Here is a 14,437-nt window from a genome sequence, read left to right as displayed (position 1 = left end):
GTTGTTTGCTGTCTTGAACCCTTTGCTGAGTCTATTAGGAAGGATGCGAGCATACGAGGGGTGACAATCCCAGGCAGTGGAGGCACTCAGGTTAAAACCTCCCGGTACATGGATGATGTCCGTTTTCTGCTTGGACCCGCTGTCTGTGCGGAGACTGATGAGTATCTGCGACCAGTTCGAACTGGCCTCGGGAGCCAAAGTTAACCACAGCAAGAGCGAGACCATGTTCTTTGGGAACTGGACTGACCGATCCTTTGTCCCCTTCACTGTTAGCTCAGACTACCTGAAGGTGCTGGGGATATGGTTCGGAAGGGCCGGGGCATGCACCAAAACCTGGAAAGAGCGAGTAGCTAGGGTACACATAAGTTGAGCATGTGGGAGTAGCGATCTCTCTCCATTATGGGCAAGAACCTGGTCATCAGGTGCGAGGCACTCACGTTGTTGCTGTACATGGCGCAGGTCTGGCCCATACCCTACCCCTGCGCTGTGGCGGTCACCCGAGCCATTTTCCGCTTCATCCGGGCATCCAAAATGGACCGGGTCTGGAGGGACACGATGTTCAAACCTCTGGATAAGGGCAGAAAAAATGTATCCAACATCGCCCTCATCTTGATGTCCACCTTTGTGTGTGGCTGCATTAAGCTGTGTGTAGACCTCCAGGATGCAAACTCCAAGTGTCACTACGTGCTGAGGTTCTATCTGTCCAAGTCTTGCGAAGAATGGGCCTGGTCACATTGCCGCGGAACGCTCCATGCAGTTGGACTGTGCCGTACCACCTATCCTTCGAGAGATAGTTTCTGTGGAAAAACACCTTTGACCACCAATCCATCAGGCAGTGGTCTGCACGGAATGCCCTCAAGGCCATACGGAAAAGGAGATGGTGGATCCTTTTGGATGGTTCCCCGAGCAGACTGCCAAAGTCATTTGGCGGAAAGCCTCATCACCAGAACTTTCAAACAAGCACCAAGAAGTAGCTTGGCTGGTGGTGAGAAGAGCCCTCCCCATCAGATCCTTCCTGCACGCTCGAAGTCTCACCCCCTCCGCAAAATGCCCTCGAGGTGGCTGTGGTGGGGAAGAGACGGTTGCCCACCTCCTTCTGGAATGTGTCTTTGCAAAGCAGGTGTGGAAAGGGATGCAGTGGTTTTTGTCGAGGTTCATCCCAAGCAGCTCTGTAACATAGGAGTCTGTGCTTTCCGGGCTGTTCCCAGGGACGCACACCGAGATAGTCCTCCAGCAGTAGTTGATGTCTATCAATTCAGCGAAAGGTGCCCTTTGGTCTGCCCAAAACTTTCTGGTCTTCCAGCCCAAAGAGTTGTCCACGACCAAATGTTGCAGACTGGCACATTCCAAGGTCCAGCACTACGTGCTGAGGGAGGCACCGAAGCTTTGGGCAGTGGCAGTAAAGGCTCAATGGGGAAGGACCACTGTGTAAGGTCCGTCCACCAAGCTGAACTGAGGGGCTGGATCCATGGAAAACTCCTCGAACAGTATCCGGAAAATTTTTGTTTGCTGTAAAATGTATATGGTATGAAAAATGAAATGGAAGGGTTGTGAGGCAATTCACTCCTGTATTGAAGGAAACTGATCTCCTTTGCACTCTTTGTATTTTTTGACTTGGTGCTGTTTGGAACTGTTTTGTCACTTTTTTTTTTTATTTACAGATTTTTATGAATAAAGTATATTTTGGAAATGAAAAAAAAAACTCCCCTGCGGTACTGGGTCTCAGTCATCCCCAGGTAGCTCCATCTTCGGCAGTAGATGCCATGTTGAGGGTATGGTGGCCATTGCCTTCCTGCCCCATTTCCTCTCCCATGCCCTCCTGATGCTTGGAGTTCTGCCCTTCCTGCAGATATTGCTGCTCATCGCCACAAGACCCAAAATCTGACAGTCATGCCCCTGTTGCCAGCTGCAGCCTTCCTTGTGCACGGGTGCCCGTCCTATTGTCCTTGGGCATCCATGCCCCCTTTTCTGCCCAAAGGGTGACAACCCCCTGCACTGCTCATTCACTTACTGCCCACTGTCCCCACCACCTGCACCATGCCAAGGGCACCTCTTTCCCAAAGGCTGAGTTCCCCTCTGCAACTCTGACACTTTACGGGGCAGAGGCAATTCCCTCGGGCGGCCATGACTGGCTCCGCATTCCGTACCGGCCTCCCTTCAGCTGGTCAGCTTCAGATAGCAGGAGCAACCCGTGCACCAGTGTGAAAATTTCAACACCTCTCTTCAACAAAATAAGGGGTCGCTCATTTAAGACAGAGATGAGGAGGAATTTTTTCTCAGGGTCTTGAGTCTTGGAATTCTCTTCCTCAAAAGGCAGTGGAAGTAGTCTTTGAATATTTTTAAGGCAGAGCTAGATAGATTCTTGATAAGCAAGGGGGTCGAAGGTTATCAGGGATAGGTGAAAATGTGGAGTAATCAATTCAGCCATGAACTTATTGAACGGTGGAGCAGGCTCGAAGGGCCGAGTGGCCTATCTCTGCTCCTAATTCGTATGTTCGTATGAGCTCATAATGAGCTCTTTAACAACTTCAAATGGACTCAATCTGCAAGTGGACAGGATCACTGTCCCACTCTCTCAATGCCCTGGTGAACACTGCTGGTGACAGGAATGGCATCGCTAAACTGACATTGAGTTCAATAATTTCAGAGCATGACGGGCCCCCCCCCATTTTACTTTTATTTTCAGTTATTTTTTTCTTTTTTACATTTTTTTTTGTATGTTTATTTTATTTCATCTTAGTTTGTTCAGTTTGCTTACCCACTGTTGGTTTTCATATTTGTACTTGCTGCTGTTTAATCTTCAGTCCGTTAACACCCTATCTGTACTAATGCTTTGTCTTTCAGCACACCATTAACATATTGTTTGCCTTTGCTCCATGACCTTCTGGTCAGCTAATCTGTGGCCTTGTCCAATCTACACCTTCTCCTTTGTTATCTCTTGCCCCACCCCCACTTTCCTTGCTTATAACCTTTGACATTTCTAACATTTGCCAGTTCCGAAGAAGGGTCACTGACCCGAAACGTTAACTCTGCTTCTCTCTCCACAGATGCTGCCAGACCTGCGGAGTATTTCCAGCATTTCTTGTTTTTATTATTGCCAAACTGACACGCTGGCCGGCGCAGGTATTTTCGGGCCCATCTGCCTCCGTTGCCACCCTCAGCGGGGCCTGAAAATTCAGCCCAAAATGTCACAACACTGCAGCAAACTTCTTTCTTAATTATTACACCCAGAGGAGCATGTTGCAACCCAAAATATTGTCTCATTACGATATAATCTTCCCGCAATTGTACATTACCATTACAACAATACCTAGCACAAAGGAAGATGGTTGTGATTGTTGGAGGTCAATCATCTCAGGCCCAGGACATCACTGCAGGAGTTCCTTAGGGTAGTGTCCTAGGCCCAACCTTCTTCAGCTGCTTCATCAATGATCTTTCCTACATCATAAAAGGTCAGAAGCAGCGATGTTCGCTGATGATTGCATAGTGTTCAGTTCCATTTGCAACATCTCAGATAAAGAGGCAGTCTGTGCCCACGTGCAACAACAGCTGGAGAATTCTGGCTTGAGCTGTTAAGCAGCAAGTAACACTTGCACCGCACAAGGCAATGAGCAGCTCCAGAAGAGAAAGTCTAACCACCTCCCCTTGACATTCAATGAAATTACCATCGCTGAATCCCCATCAACATACATGAGAAAACAAATATGTTTAATCTCCCTATCAAAGAGCATTCAATACTAATGTTCTTGAATTCATGAAATGTTTACAAATAAAACCTGAAGCAACGAGTGGTTAGGATTTGGAACATACGAATTAGGAGCAGGACTAAGCCACTCAACCCCGCTCCACCATTCAATAAATTCATGGCTGAATTAATTACTCCACATTTCCACCTACCCCCAATAACCTTCCACCCCCTTGCTTATCAGGAATCTATCTACCTCTGCCTGAAAAATATTCAAAGACTCTGCTTCCACAGCCTTTTGAGGAAGAGAATTCCAAAGTCTCACGACCCTCAGAGAAAAAACTTCTCCTCATCTCGGTCTTAAATGGGCGACCCCTTATTTTTAAACAGTGACCCCCTAGGTCGAGATTTTCCCACAAGGTGAAACATCCTTTCCACATCCACTCTGTCAAGACCTTTCAAGATCGTATATGTTTCAGTCGCCTCTTACGCTTTTAAATTCCAGCGGATACAAGCCTAGCCTGTCCAATCTTTCCTCATAAGACAGCCCACCCATTCCAGGTATTAGTCGAGTAAACCTTCTCCGTACTGCCTCCAATGCATTCACATCATTCCTTAAATGCACTGCCTGAGAGGGTGCATGGAAACAGATTCAATAGCAGCTTTCAAATGGGAATGGATAAAAACTCAAAGCAGAAAAAAAATATTGGAGGGATGAGGAAAGTGCAGTAGAGTGGGACTAACTGAATTGCTCTTCAAAAGAGCCAGTGCAGACTAGATGGGCTGAATAGCCTCTTGCACTGTACTATTCTTTGATTTGATCCTGGGAGTCAAAATTGATTGGCTCAACTGGATGAACCACATGAATACTGTGGCTACAAGAGCAGGTCAGAGGCTGGGAATTCTGCAGCAAGTAACTCATCTCCTGTCTCCCCAATGCCTGTCCATCATCTACAAGACACAAGTAAGGAGCGTGATTGGAATACTCTCCATCTGCCTGGATGGGTGCAACTCCAACAACACTCAAGAAGCTCGACATCATCCAGGACAAAGCAGCCCACTTTATTGGCACCCCATTCACTGCTTCTGCCACTGTTGCACTATGGGAGCAGTGTGTACCATCTGCAGCAACTCACCACCTTCGACAAAACCTTCCAAACCCACAACCTCTACCACCTAGAAGGACAAGGGCAGCAGGCACGTTGGAACAACACCACTGGCAAGTTCCCTTCCAAGCCACACACCATTCTGACTTGGAAATATAGCCTCATTGTTGCTGGGTCAAAATCCTGGAGCTTCCTACCTAACAGCACAGTACATATACCACACAGACTGCAGCAGGCAGCTGTAAGAAGGTAGCTCACCACCAGCTTCTCAAGTGCAATAAGGGATGGGCAATAAATGCTGACCTTGCTAGCGACACTCACATCCCACAAACAAATAAAAAATTTGGATTTATATAGCACATTTATTGTGGAAAACAACCCAAGGTGCGTCAAAGCAGTGTTATCAGACAAAGTTGGACACCGAGATACATAAGGAGATGTTGGGACAGGTCTCCAAAGTTTGGCCAATGAGGGAGGCTTTAAAGTAGTGTCTAAAATGGAGAAGAAAGTGACGCAGAGAGGTTTAGAGGTGGAATTCCAAAGTCTAGAGTCTAGATCAGTGGTTCTCAAACCTTTGCACACCCGGACACTTAGATGGAGGAAAGGCCCCCTCGGACCACCTACCAGTCCTACCCCACCCGCTTTCATTTGTCACCACAAAATGACTCATCAGAATTAATGGGAAGAACGGTGTTGCTTTTGATAAGACATGTGGTGATGTCTGGTTCCAAGCTGGAGAGTTTCAGTATCATGGCAGGCTCCACATTCAGCCCATTCCTCCTCTTTGTTTTCAGCCTCATGATAAAAATCCAATCTTGCAGATGTACATTGTAACAGTAACATAAATCTTGCTTATAAAACTACACTGTTGTTACTCGTGCTTATGGCGACACGTGCCATGCATATGGGAGCTGGTTTTGTTGTGTAATGTTACAGAAGTGATGGGGATGGGGGTTCTGGCCTGTTCTCTCGTATGGCCTCAGCCATGGCGTTGTACGTCGGTAGTTTTCATTTTGGACCAACGCGTGGACCACCTTGAGCACCCTCGCGGCCTGCAGATGACACTTTTAAGAAGCCAGCTCGCCACCACCTTCTCAGGGGCAATTAGGGTTGGGCAACCCAGTGACGCTCACATCCCATGAAACGAAAGAAAAAAATAACTGAGACTACCGGTCCAGACAGTTGAAGGCACAGCCGCCAATGAAAATCAGGGACGCTCAAGAGAGCATAATTGGAGGAACACAGAGTTTAGATTTAGATTTTAGATTTAGAGATACAGCACTGAAACAGACCCTTCAGCCCACTGAGTCTGTGCCGACCATCAACCACCCATTTACACTAATCCTGTACTAATCCCATATTCCTACCACATCTTCACTTGTCCCTTTATTCCCCTACCACCTACTTATACAAGTGGCAATTTATAATGGCCAATTCACCTATTAACCTGCAAGTCTTTTGGCTGTGGGAGGAAAACGGAGCACCCGGAGGAAACCCACGCAGACACAGGGAGAACTTGCAAACTCCACACAGGCAGTACCCAGATTTGAACCCGGGTCGCTGGAGCTGTGAGGCTGCGGTGCTAACCACTGCGCCGCCCCGGTTGTAGGGCAGGAGGGGGTTATAGAGATAGGATGGGGCAAGGCTATGGAGGAATCTAAACAATACTGAGGATTATAAATTTGTGGTGTTGCTGGAGCCAATGTAGGGCACGAGCTGATGGGTGAACAGGACTTGGTGCAAGTTAGAATATGGGCAGCAGTTTTGGATGTGCTCAAGTATCCAGAGGAAGATCGGATATCACAGAGCATAAGCAAGTGTTTCACAGTATCATGGAAATTTGATAAGAGGTGACATTACTGAAAAATAATGCAATAGGGTCAACAACACTCCCCGTACAGGATATACATTCCTTAGAATAATAAGCACTTCTTATTCGGCAACCCTGCAGAAAACATACTTACGGTAACTGCTGCGACCTTTCTCACACAGGAGGCTTATCAGTCAATGGGAGGTGGAGTGGAAGCAGGGCTTTCTGAACGATCCATACTGACACAAAGCGCAAAACAACCGTTTAATAAAACCAGCCTAAGCGTAATCTTTACCACAGTACAGTTAAATACATAAACAAACCGGAAAAATGTGGCGGAAGTGAATAGATTGACGGCACCATAAGCCAATCCAACACCGAGAAAGCGATGTCTATTTATTTTAATCCTGGGACTATTCGCCAAGAAGTGTTGCGAAGGCGGTAGTTCCGCTCAGCTGTTATCCTTGCCCAAGGCTGCAGTACAATGAGTGCAAACATTGAGTTATGCTATATCAGTTATAATAGGCATTCCCATCAAACCAACAAGTAGTAGATTTTCACAGATACTTGCATGGTGCTTGATGATCTAATCATTGGGACAATTTCCACGGGATGTTGTGATTAAAATGTGTCGATACAAAAGGGTCAATATTCCAGTTAACACGGGGGACCTCTGAATGAACTGTGAACTGTGACATTTCCGTTGTAATACAGGAATACTACGTGCAAGTGACACCATGCAATTTGCTCATTTTGGGGATCAGAAAATGACCCCGTTTCTGAACAGACTGATCTTTTATTTTAAACTGGTGCAGCTGCAGTTCTGAGATTGGTATTTGCAGTTCGAGTTCGATTCTGTTTATACTGCTTGGATCCCATCTGACTTTAACTTTGCTGTTTAGCAGGGATGTGTGCATGCCTGGCCTAGATAACTTCTTGCACAGAACTGTCTCCGAAAAGTTGACAGGGAGGTGAGAATGTCCGAATAGTTAAATTGTGGTCAGTTAACCTTAACGAGTGACCAGGGGTTTCCTTTGCAAACTGGTTTTGGCTAGATTTACACTCAGTTGTCAAACTGAAGTGATGTGAGGCTGTCAGCTGAGGGACGCACTAAAGATTGGGGCAGCCACAGCAAAGGCTCAATGGGGAAAGACCACAGTGTAAGGTCCCCCCCACCAAGCTGAACTGAGGGGCTGGATTCATGGGAAACCCCTCGAACTGTATCGGGAAAATTTTGTGTGCTGTAAATGTAAAAATGTACATGGCATGATAATGAAATGGAAGGGTTGTGAGGCAACTCATGATTGTATTGAAGGAAACTGATCATCTTAGCACTGTTTGTATTTTTTGACTTGATGCTGTTTTAAACTGGGAATGTAATTTTTACAGATTTTTATGAATAAAGTATAGTTTGAAAATAAAAAAAAATCTGCAAAGGTTCTGAATCTGCATTCTTCCAGAATCAGCTTGCACCCTGGCTCCCAATTAGTACCAACAGTTTACCATCAGTGTGAAGCCAAAATTCTCCTTCATTGATACTGTTCTTGCAGTGTAAATGCACCTGGGCATCAAAAGTCCAGTTTTAAATTGGTGATCCAAACACATTATGGTGATCCCAAATTAAGGACTTAATGATTTGTTACGACCAGGTGAAGAAGGGGTCTCAGACTCCGCTGTCACCTTTTTCCTGGTTTGGCCGTAACAGGGTTTAACTTTTAAACCACAACTGTTTTTAGCTTCCCTTCAATGAGTAATGCTCACTGCTCTCTAATTGTAATTGTAAAGGAATCAAACAGACAGGTTTTATCAGGTTTAAACAAGAAAGGTGTAAGTTTATTAACCTTAAAACTCTAACTCAGTTAAAACTACTAAAAATACATGACAAAACCATGCTAGCATGCATACATGATAAACACACGAATAAAGAGAGAGGAGGAGAAAGAATTAAAGGGGGGAAGGTTTCAAGTAGCAGATGGAATTCAGTTACGCTTGTTGGGTTGGATGTAATAATCTTGATTGGAGTTAAGTCTTGCAGTTCTTATTGAGGCCCACTGCACACTTTCAAACTTGTTTCGCTGGTATCAGAAGGCTGTAGGGGTCTTCTGTCTTGAGGCTTAAGTTACTTCCGTTCATCCTTGGAACTTTGCGTGAGAGAGAGACCTTGCTTCTCTTTGGTCTCCAAAAGCAGTCTGACAAAAACTTTACTGTGATTCAAAATTCAATCAATTCCCAGGTTGGCCAACAAGTTAGCTCTTTGTTTGAGACAGTATCACCTGCGAGGTTTGTTGATTCTTCAAAGCTCACTAGACACACTCATTGGGGGGGCGGGTGGAATGCTGGCTCTTACACAGACAATGACTCTCAATGTCTTTTGATCATCACTATTGACAAAACCCATCTAGCTAATTGAATCAGGGAGCACTCCCACTGTCTCTCTAGGCAACTGTCTTGCAGAATGCAAACGTGCAGCCATGTTTTCAGCCACTGCCCTGTGGTCTTTTTCAACAAGTTATGTTCAAATACTGTTCCATATGATGGAATTAACATGTTTCCATTTGGCAGGGGTGGTTTCCATCACAGATTCTAATGCACAACAGTGACGTGATATGTCCTACACATCGGGTGTTTGGAAGAATTTAGCACTTCATTATGTGGGGAGCCACTGCTTCATGTGCAGCAGTGATGTAGGCACTGAAGGTTGTACGATTTACCCCCATAATAAACAAAATGGGACTGTCTTATAGAGTGTGATATGTTGAAGGCACTTAACAAGAAGCGGATATGAAATAGACACAGTGTAAAAGTAAGATTGGAGGTGAGGAAAAGATTTGAGTCACTGGGTTCATCAGATGTAGATTGTATGATGATTTTTTTTTAACTGGTCCAGTTCAGTTTCTGGTCAATCATGATTCCCAGGATGTTGATAGTAAGGGGTTCAGTGATGGTGATGCTATTGAACGCCAAGGGGAGATAGTTAGGTTCTCTCTTGTTGTAGATGGTCATTGCCTGGCACTTGTGTGGCACGAATGTTACTTGCCACTTATCAGCCCAAACCTGGATGTTGTCCAAGTCATGCTCCATATGGATACGGGTTGCTTCAGTATCTGAGGAGTCGCGAATGGTGCTGAACATTGTGCAGTCACAGTGAACATCCCCACTTCTGACCTTATAATGGAGGGAAGGTCATTGATGAAGCAGCTGAAGATGGTTGGGCCTAGGACACTACCCTGAGGAACTCCTGCAGTCCTGGGACAGACACAACCATCTCCTTTGTGCTAGGTATGACTCAAACCAGCGGAGAGTTTTCCCCCTGATTCCCATTGACTTAAATTTTGCTAGAGCTCCTTGATGCCATACTCGGTCAAATGCTGCCTTGATGTCAAGGCCAGTCACTCTCACCTCATCTCGGAGGTTCAGCTGTTTTGTCCATGTTTAGACCAAGGCTGTAATGATGTCAGGAGTTGAGTGGCCCTGGCGGAACCCAAACTGAGCAGCAGTGAGCAGGTTACATAATTTGATAATAAAAACTGAGCAAGTGTCACTTGATAGCACTGTCGATGACCCCTTCCATCACATTGCTGATGATCGGGGGTAGACTGATAGGGCGGTAATTCATCGGGTCGGATTTGTCCTGTCTTCTGTGGACAGGACATACCTGGGCAATTTTCCACATTGCCAGGTAGAGGCCAGTGTTGTAGCGGTACTGGAACAGCTTGGCTAGGTGTGCGGCTAGTTATGGAGCACAGGTCTTCAGTACTATTGCCGGAATGTTGTCAGGGCCCATAGCCTTTGCAGCATCCAGTGCCTTCAGCTGTTTTTTGATATCCCACAGAGTGAATCAGATCAGCTGAAGTCTGGCATATGTGATGCTGGGGACCTCAGGAGGAGGCTGAGATGGATCATCCACTTGGCACTTCTGGCTGAAGCTGGATGCAAATGCTTCAGCCTTGTCTTTTGCACTGATGTGCTGGGCTCCCCCATCGTTGAGGATGGGGATGTTTGTGCAGCCTTCTCCTCCTGTCAGTTGTTTAATTGTCCACCACCATTCACGACTGGATATGGAAGGACTGCAGAGCTTAGATCTGAACCATTCATTGTGGGATCACTTAGCCCTGTCTATTGCATGCTGCTTCCACTTTATGGCATACAAGTAGTCCTGTGCTGCAGCTTCACCAAGCTGACACCTCATTTTTAGGTTTGCCTGGTGCTGCTCCTAGCATGCTCTCCTGCACTCTTTATTGAACTAGGGTTGGTCCCCTGGCTTGATGGTAATGGTAAAGTGGGGGCTATGCCCGGCCATGAGGTTACAGATTGTGCTTGAATACAATTCTGCTGCTGTGGATGGTCCACAGTGCCTCATTTATGCCCAGTTTTGCATTGCTAGATCTGTCCGAAATCTATCCCATTTAGCGCGGTAGTAGCGCCACACAACACGATGGTGGATACCCTCAGTGTGAAGATGGGAGTTAGTCTCCACAAGGACTGTGCAGTGGTCACTGCTACCAATACTGTCATGGACAGATGCATCTGTGACAGATAGATTGGTGAGGACGAGGTCATTTAAGTTTTTCCTTCTTGTTGGTTCCTTCACCACCTGCTGGCATACCCAATCTAGCAGCTGTGCCCTTTAGGAGTCGGCCAGCTCAGTCAGTATTGGTGCTACCAAGCCACTTTTGGTGATGGATAGAGAAGCACTGATTCATCAGCTGAGGATCCAGAGGGTGGGGGGGTGCGTGGGACGGGCAGTAGGTGGTAATCAGCAGGTTTCCTTGTCCATGTTTGATCTGGTGTCATGTGACTTCATTGGGTCCGGAGTCAATGTTGAGGACTCCCAGGGCAATTTCCGCCCGAGTGTATGCCACTGTGCCGCCACCTCTGGTGGGTCTGTCCTGCCGGTGGGACAGGACATAACCAGGGATGGTGATGGTGGTGTCTGGGACATTGTTTGCAAGGTATGAAACAGTGAGTATGACTATGCTGGACTAGTCTGTGGGACAGCTCTCCCAATTTTGGGCACAAGCCCCTAGATGTTATTAAGGAAGTCTTTGCAGAGTCGGCAGGGCTGGGTTTGCCGTTGTCATTTCTAGTGCCAAAGCCGATGCCGGCTGGTCCGTCCGGTTTAATTCCTTTTCTTAGGCTTTGTAGTAGTTTGATGCAACTAAGTGGCGTGCTCGGCCATTTCAAAGGGCATTTAAAAGTCAACCACCTTGCTGTGGGTCAGACCAGATAAGGACAGCAGATTTCCTTCCCTAAAAGACAGTAGTGAACCAGTTGGCTTTTTACAACAATCGACAATTGTTTCATGGCCATCATTAGAATAGCTTTTTTAATTCCAGATTTATTAATTTAATTCAAATTCCACCATCTGCCATGGTGGTATTCAAACACATGTCCACAGAGCATTAGCCAGAGGCTCTGAGTGGCTAGTCTAGTGACATTACCACTATGCCACCACCTCCCCACTGGGAGAGAAAAGTCAGAAAATTACTCCAGTAAGGTATTGTCCCTTCTGCTTCTCCACCTCCCAAACCTCCTTCTAAAATCTATCTCTTTGACCAAGCTTTTAGTTACCCTTCTCAAAAAGAACTCTGTGTTACAGCCAGGTGGTAAGAGGTAGGCAGTTCCCATTATTCAGCTCCCAACTGATTATGTTACTAGCGTTTTAACCTATTTGTGTTTTATTTGTCAAATAAACAGACAGCGACAGGTTTTCTTGTAGGTTTAAAACAGAAGATTAGCTGTTTATTAAGCAATATTGATTCCCTAAATTGTGACACACGCATTGATACACACACACACACACACACACACACACACACACGAACAGATAGATAGAGAGGAAAAGGAGTAAATCGTTTGAAATGAGGTAGGTCTTGGATCTGGCAACAGGTTTAAGCATTAGCTCACTGAGACTTTGAAATACTGTTGTCAGCTGAACTTTGGAAGTATGAAATCAATAATGTAAATCTACGATGGTGCTCTAGCAGTATATTCATTTTCAGTAGTTACAAAAATGTTACTTTTCTGCTCAGCACTAAGTGTTTGCACAAGATGGCTGATAGAAGTGAGCTGTTTTACAATGTGCTTTAATGTTTTGGTTTATGTGTTACATAAGTCACAAACACAGTAGCAACATGTTTTACTCCATGTCAGTAAGGCACGGTGTACTTTTATTGGTCCAGGTTGAGTTGCCATACATACGTGATGCTTTACTGCATTAAATACATTCATATAGAAAATCTACACACCTACGGTGGTGAACCTTGTGAGCTGCCTTATCGTTGCTCCGAAACTCAAACATGAGCAACATATGAGCAAGCAATATGCACTGAAATCCTCCCTCCGAATACACGTACATACACACATGAACAACGTTGATGAAGAAAATTTAGGATGAATAGAGCAGTAGATGCATTGATTCCCGTACACTGAATTTATGATCCCAGCTCAAGTTGTTAAGTAAAGACAGGCCTTCCCCACAGCAAGGGATGGAAAATTAGACGAACATCCAATCCTGGCTAATCTAAAATGCATGCCTGATTCAAGTATACAATTACAGAATGACATTGGTGAAGATCCTAGGGGAAAATTTCTGTTCTGTCAGGAGAGCTGCCTGCAGTTGTTCAGGGGGAGTGGAGGACCGGGAGATGGTAGATTAATAAGGGAGAAATGTGACTGAAAAAATAAGGAAACAAAGTAGACATGGTAGAATTTTAACAGGGAGCGGGAGTTTCCCAAAATTCCACTGTAACTTCAGCAGAAGATTGACGGAAACCCCAGAGAAATGTTGTAACAGCCAAAATTTGGCTTTTTTTGTTTTACGGAAGCACTGTCTATTGACCAATGTATGATATTTACATTTCAGATAACAACAACTTCACTTGTATTTATATACCCTTTAATGTAATAAAACATCCCAAGAGTAAGACTTGACACCGAGTTGCATAAAGGAGGTATTGGGGCAGATGCCAAAAGCTTTGTCAAAGAGGTAGGTTTTAAGGAGCATCTTAAAGGAGGAAAGTGAGAAAGAAAGGCAGAGAAGATTAGGGAGGGAATTTTAAAGCTTAGGGCCTAGGCACCTGAAGGCACAGCCACCAATGGTGAACCAGTTTAAATCAGGGATACTCAAAAGGCCAGAATTAGTTGAGCACAAATATCTCAGAGGGTTGTGGGGCTGGAGCAGATTACAGAAGTAGGGAGGGGCATAGCAATTAATGGATTTGAAAGCAAGGTTGAGAATTTTAAAATTGAGGCATTGCTTAACCAAGAACCAATGTAGGCCTGTGACCCAGGGGTGATAAGTGAACAGGACTCAGTGTGAGTAAGGACAGGGGCAACAGAGTTTTGGATGACCTCAAGTTTATGAACAGTAGAATGTAGGAGACCAGCCAGGAGTGCATTAGATAGTCAAGTCTAGAGGGAACAAAGGCATAGATGAGAGTTTCAGCAGCAGATGAGCTGAGGCAGGGCAGAGTCAAGTGATGCTGTGGAGGTGAAAATAGACAGTCTTACTGATGGTGTATGTATGTGGTCAGAAGCTCATTTCGGGGTCAAACATGACATCAAGTTTGTGAACAGGCTGGTTTAGCCTCAGACAGTTGCCAGCGAGATGGACGGAGTTGATAGCTAGGGAATGAAGTTTGTAGCAGGGACCGAAGACAATTATCCAATACTGGATGCTGGATAAGCAGAGTGATAATTTAGAGAGTGGAGGAGTTGAGAGAGGTGGTGGTGAACTAGAGCTGGATGTCATCAGCATACTTGTGGAAAGTGAATGGTGTCACCGAGCTGCATTATGTAGATGAGAATTAGGAGGGGGCCAAGGATAGATCCAGA

General features: G+C 45.5%; 1 protein-coding gene across 3 annotated transcripts in view; it reads right to left on the bottom strand.

Moving 5' to 3' along the window:
• meak7 (MTOR associated protein, eak-7 homolog) overlaps window positions 1–6,962 on the bottom strand; it is a 53,937-nt gene extending 46,975 nt beyond the window's left edge. For 2 of the 3 annotated variants that reach the window (XM_068049152.1, XM_068049154.1), the window contains exon 1: window positions 6,756–6,961. The gene's annotated coding sequence lies outside the window, so the exon portion shown is untranslated. Of the gene's footprint in view, window positions 1–6,755 lie in introns of all 3 variants that reach the window. The other variant, XM_068049153.1, reaches the window with a different exon arrangement.
• Between the last annotated feature and the right edge of the window lie 7,475 nt (window positions 6,963–14,437).

This window comes from Heterodontus francisci, chromosome 17 (assembly GCF_036365525.1).
Source record: "Heterodontus francisci isolate sHetFra1 chromosome 17, sHetFra1.hap1, whole genome shotgun sequence".
Lineage (NCBI taxonomy): Eukaryota > Metazoa > Chordata > Chondrichthyes > Heterodontiformes > Heterodontidae > Heterodontus > Heterodontus francisci.
This window is presented reverse-complemented; position numbering and strand designations above follow the sequence as displayed.